Consider the following 6,000-nt stretch of genomic DNA (forward strand, 5'->3'; position numbering starts at 1 on the left):
ATTCTTTTCTTCTGCAGGAGGCACTAAAACCTTTCCACTGGTAACAAGTGGCAGAACAGTATTTCTTATGTAGAGATAACACAGAAGTCCATCCCTGTCCATTTATTCTCAGTGAGCTCAAATTTCATTCTAAGGCAGTTTCCAAGCCCAGCAGCAGTGGAAAGAAAACACTCACAATCATTTAACTTCTAATAATGAAAGTAAGTGTATTTTATAGCTGCTCAGCACCTCAGGAGTGGTGCTAACATTGCTTCTATTTTTGTTCACGCTAAAGGGTAAGGAGTTCATCCTTGCTGCTCCAAAAGCAAAGGGTTTAGATAAAAATCTCTTTTTCTCTCCCGAAGAAGTTGGGGCTCCAAAATACTGTCAAATTGAAAATCTCAGAAGCTGCCTATAATTTTCTGCTAGCTTTTTCCTTTATTTATGCCACCTGCTGCTGTCCTGTCACAGCACAGCACAGCAGGGAACAGGAATGAAAGGAAGAGCCACAAACACACACGGCTGGATTGTGTTTTCCCAGTGGAGCAGCATGAGGTAAAAATGATAGGGATTACGCTGCCACTTGCCCCGAGGCAAAATGTTAATAATGTAGGAAACAGCCTTACGCTTTCTTCTCCCAAGGGGGAAAAAAAGGGATCTTTGATATTGGAAAATTGAGTTTTTATGCCCCTAAAGGTTGCTCACTAGCTTAGAAATGTATATTACTGCATGGGGTCATTAAAGTAGTAACATGATATTATAAGGGTTGGATTTTGTCCAAGAAATCAGGTGCTCATTGCTTCCAAAGAGTATCAAATAGCTTTTTTTCAGATGGTCTACAAAATACTTTTTATTCCAGCACGGCTTTATCACCACAGCAAGTTGTTTTTTTTTTTTTTGCCTTGATGTTTCAGAATTTTCACATTAGGCAAGTCCACAGGAAATAGATGTTATGGTCTGTTGACAGCAACATTAATTTAGACAAACATTTCACTGGAAAGTAGGAATAAAACATCTTTTGTACCTCACTAAACCATACAAGTTTAAGTCTAGGTACCAAGAAAGCAAGTAGATTTCAGGTTATCCAGGATTGGCTGACACACCCGAAAGCTCTGCTGCCATTCAGCAAGACCTGGACAGGCTGGAGAGCTGGGCAGTAAGAAACCAGATGAGGTTCAACAAAAGCAAGTGTAGAGTCTTGCATCTGGGGAGGAATAATTCCATGCACCAGTACAGGTTGGGGGATGAGCTGCTGTAGGGGAGCTCTGTGGAAAGAGACCTGGGTGTCCTGGTGGATGACAGGTTGGCCATGAGCCAGCAGTGTGCCCTTGTGGCCAAAAAGGCCAATGGCTTACTGGGGTGCATTAAAAAGAGCGTGGCCAGCAGGTCGAGGGAGGTGATCCTCCCCCTCTACTCTGCCCTGGTAAGACCTCATCTGGAGTACTGCATCCAGTTCTGGGCTCCCCAGTACAAAAAAGACAGGGATCTCTTGGAAAGAGTCCAGCGGAGGGCCACGAAGATGGTGAAGGGCCTGGAGCATCTCCCCTATGAGGAAAGGCTGAGTGAACTGGGTCTGTTCAGCCTTGAGAAAAGGAGACTGAGAGGGGACCTGATCCAGGTCTATAAATATCTAAGGTGTGGGGGGCAGAATGGCGAGGCCGGACTCTTCTCAGTGGTGAATGGTGACAGGACAAGGGGAAACGTCTGGAAACTGCAGCATAGGAAGTTCCGCACAAACATGCGCAAGAACTTCTTTACAGTGAGGTGACGGAGCACTGGAACAGGCTGCCCAGGGAGGTGGTGGAGTCTCCTTCTCTGGAGATGTTCAAGACCTGCCTGGATGCCTACCTGTGCGACCTGCTGTAGGGAACCTGCTTTGGCAGGGGGGTTGGACTCGATGATCTCAGGAGGTCCCTTCCAACCCCTACAATTCTGCGATTCTGGGATTCTGGGATTCTGTGATCTCTTTCTCTGCGGACACATCTAATCACTGTAGTGTTCTTTCCAGTTGTCATTCAACTGTCCAAATGTGGTACTTAGCTTATGATTATGAATCTAAAGAGGCATAATTAAATACTAAGTTCTTTTCTGTTGATTAAAAACAGTGGAAGTAAAGCAGAAATCTGGTATTTTTCTGAAGTAAGAATCCAATTTTGGGATTTCGGATTTCTTTCTTTACCCATGTTCACATTGAAAAAATTATTCCTGATCTCATCTCAGATCAAATAAAAATCATATCTCCTGTTTCACAGCAATAAATCACTGACAAATATCAATTCAAAAATGATAAATCTTAAGAAAATGAATTGCATTTGATTAGAAAGGATCTCCTCTCTGTAAGATATTTAGAGTGGCTGGCAGTGCACAGAGAACAAAATAAAATCATTGCTGTATCCTGTAAATGTGCTGATAGGAAATAGGAATCTGCGTTACCACTTTCTGATGCTCAGCAAGCACTCTTGAAATTACAGATACAAGAGTGACCCTTAGCAATTTTGCCTTAGGATCAATGCAGTTGATTGAATTTTTCATTTCCTTTGCATGGCTTTGGGTTGTAGCAACTTCTCTCCTCATACATAACTTATACTTCCAGTCTCTATCAGCATAAAACATGTATTAGGAGATTACTTATCAGTGTAAAATGGAATTATGAATACTTTTTGCTGAGAGAACAATTCCTTTACTGCATTAATCCCAGCAACAAAAAGTCCTGATTCATGCCTAGCAAGATATGTTAAAGCAGATCAAGTATAGGTGTTTATTACAGGCTGCTATTCTTCGGCCCTACATTTCATTTTGTTAAGGTCTCCTAAGAGAAGCAGTTTCATTTAGCCTTGTTAAGCTTTATTTAGGGAGAAGAATGGAGAAGCACGACCTGCCAGTCTGGAGTAGCTTTTTCAGTCCTCATCAGAACACATTCCAAATTGAAAATGCATATGTGAAGGGCTACACTGACTTGCAATGTTTACACTACATTTGCTTTCCTGATGGTGGTAATTTTTCCTGAGTGTTCTCATAACACAAATGACTTAAGACCCTAAGAAAAATTGGAAACACAGAAGAAGCTATAACAACAAAGCCTGTAACAACCAAGTTAACCTAGCCAAATAACGTGGAAAATGGGAAAGCTAAGATGTTAAGAAAATTAATAGCATCCAAAATTTAATTGATAACTGGTACTCAGTAATGTTTCCCTTTTTATAAAAAGAGATTAGCAGTTTGATGTATAAAGAGGTGCTTTACCAGATATTATGGTAGTGATCTCTCTCAGAGCCTTCACAGCTATCAGATACAAAAGAAACAGTTAATTTTTTCTTTTTAAATCTTAAAAAGGATTTCAAAATTGATTCAACATTTGAAATACTATTTCTCTATGGAAAGCCAGAATATCCTCCTTTGTCTTCCTCTCTCTACAGATGATTTCAGCAGGAAATACTGAGTTGTAGCTCGCAGGAAAAGCCCAGTTTTGCTGCTTCATAAGAAAGCCCATTTCCATTTGTGGTTATGTGTAGTTTAAAAACAGCAGTGAGATATTACACAAAATGGCTGGATGGCATCAAGCTGTCTGAGAGCATCTGCTTCTCAGACCTCCTCTGATGCATGTGATGAGTGTTTTCCAGTTCTATCATCCCAATGTTCCCTAAATGCAGACGGACCTTGTTCTGTGACTGCATGTAAAATCAGGTGGTGGCACTGGGGGAAGATTCAGTGAGAAGTAGAGCGCCTTGTATTTTTTACTGGAAAACGTCTGACTTTTTGACAGTCAGTGGCAAGGCTCATTTTAACAAACCTTTGGTCAAAGGATGTTGCAGGATGCCTGCCTTGTTAGCTTCACCAAACTGCAAGGACAAAGCATTGCACTCTTGTGGGGTAAAGCTGAAGGACAGAATCACCAAACAGGGAAATGCAGATTTTTATATTGCATTATCCTTAGTGCTACCATCAAAGTCCAGCTCCAGAAGAAGGAGTAAGGCTGGATGCACAGTGTCTTGCCCACTGAGCCCTGTACAGAAACTCCTCATATGATCACCATTCCTCATAAGAGTTGTGCCTCAGTATGAGCATCACAAGCAATAGAGCTTTTACCATATTCATATTGCAGTTTCAGGAGAACACACACTGAAGATGTTATCATTGGTAGAGATCTGTTTGTTCCCTGCTGGTCTTTCAATTTTTGTTTTTATGAGCTTCGGATATTGAGCAGATGTTTCAACCTGATTTTTTCTTTATAATTGATATAAAGCCTGGTAGCCATTCCCCCATGTTAGCTGTTCAAGACACTAAGGTAAAATTCTTAGTAAAATTACTTTAGAGAATGAAACAACTCTCACAAGAGGCAGTCATTTTTCCTTCCACTGCACCCCAAAAAACAAAGCAGAAGTCTTATTCAAAAAAAAAAAAACAAAAAAAACAGTGGATGCTGCGGGTAGCATTTGTCTGAACAAAAGCAAATGTCTATATATTTGTATCTAACTTGAACTAGACACTTTCTGAGATCTTTTCTAGACAGAGGAGGAAAGCTCTTTCAGGCTGTCATTTTGATATACATACATATGCATTTTGATATACGTATCATCTTAAAGTGAATCACTAAAATACAATGTATCGATCTTGCTCAAAAAGCATCTATTTTTCCACTTACTAGAAATAAGGCCTCAGCTGTCTGTTCAGACATAGAAATCTCAAGCTGAATATGATGAATCTCACCTTGTTAGATTATAATGACTGACCTGTCAATCAATTTATCCTGCTGATAAATGACTAATACAGAATCACAGATACATAGCACTCATGATCCAAATAATTGGTTACTATAAGCACACAACTGTGGTTTCAGGGACAGAATAATTTACTGCAGTGTCTCTGCATGAGCATCAGATCTTTACACTGAAAACAACAGCTTAATCTGATTTCCCTGATAGCAGCACTGTATCTTCTAATTTTGTTATAATACAGATAGAGCAACGTGTTGTCCTCAGTCCCTGCACTGTGCAAGGGAGGTGCTGCCTTGGGCTGTGACAACACACCTTCAAACCTGTCCAGCTGCTGACCACCCTGTGGAACAAAGAGAGCCCTGAATATCTGAACATTTGCAGCTGCCAAAACCCTCACTTGCTCTTTTGTCTGTTCCTGCATTACAAACTCTGGCATAAATCCTTTCAGCAGAGAAGTTTCTTTGCTCATCCTTACACACCTGCTTAAAAAAATATATGTCCTTCAATGCTCAGTGCTATCCATTTCACAGCTGGAAAATCGTATAGTTGAGAGTACTCAATTAAATTTGTCAGAAAGTTTGGACTGTGAAGTTTATCATTTTCCTCATTTCTTTGGGAAAAAAAGACGTCAGAATTACTTGCTCCATTTATCCTTGTATACAAGTCAGAAGAGGAACTGATGAAAAAGTGTATTTTAGAACATTAGAAACTGTAGTTTGAAAAGCATTTTTTAGATCTATAGTTCATAATGAAGTGTGCAGAATGATGATAAGGATGAGCTACCCTGAATAAGTATTAATTTCATTCCTACTTATCTGTCTCTTTTCCGTGTCATGGCTTCAATTTCAGGTTACGATTACTAGATAAAAATCCTTCCCTTAAGATACTTTAGCATTGTCTCTGTGTGTGTGTGTGTGCAAAGCAATTATGGAAAAGATCATTTGTTTTCTTTTGAGTGCAATCTCCATACTCAATGTACTGAACTAATAAATGGGGTCAAAAGTTCAAATAATGAAAAATGCAATAACCCTTGCTGATGACTATAAAAAAAGAGAAAGAAAAAATATTGGAAAGTGGAGAAGAGACAGAAAGAATTAAGCATATGTTGTAAGGACTTAACAAAGTACCTCAGCTCTTCTCAGAGGACCAGCAAAACTGAGAGGAAGGGTTGCTCAGTTTGAAGAGAAACCAAATAATTTTTTCCAACAAGTAGAAAAGAAAAAAATCTAGACTGGGAGAAAGCTTTTATTTTATTTTATTTTATTTTATTTTATTTTATTTTATTTTATTTTATTTTATTTTATTT

The 6,000-nt window shown here is 39.3% G+C and overlaps 1 protein-coding gene across 3 annotated transcripts in view; it reads right to left on the minus strand.

Moving 5' to 3' along the window:
• EPHA6 (EPH receptor A6) overlaps window positions 1-6,000 on the minus strand; it is a 495,246-nt gene that overhangs the window by 284,771 nt on the left and 204,475 nt on the right. The window lies entirely within an intron of this gene.

This window comes from Lagopus leucura, unplaced genomic scaffold, assembly GCF_019238085.1.
Source record: "Lagopus leucura isolate 7727_CA_CO unplaced genomic scaffold, USGS_WTPT01 Super-Scaffold_100001, whole genome shotgun sequence".
Classification (NCBI taxonomy): Eukaryota; Metazoa; Chordata; class Aves; order Galliformes; family Phasianidae; genus Lagopus; species Lagopus leucura.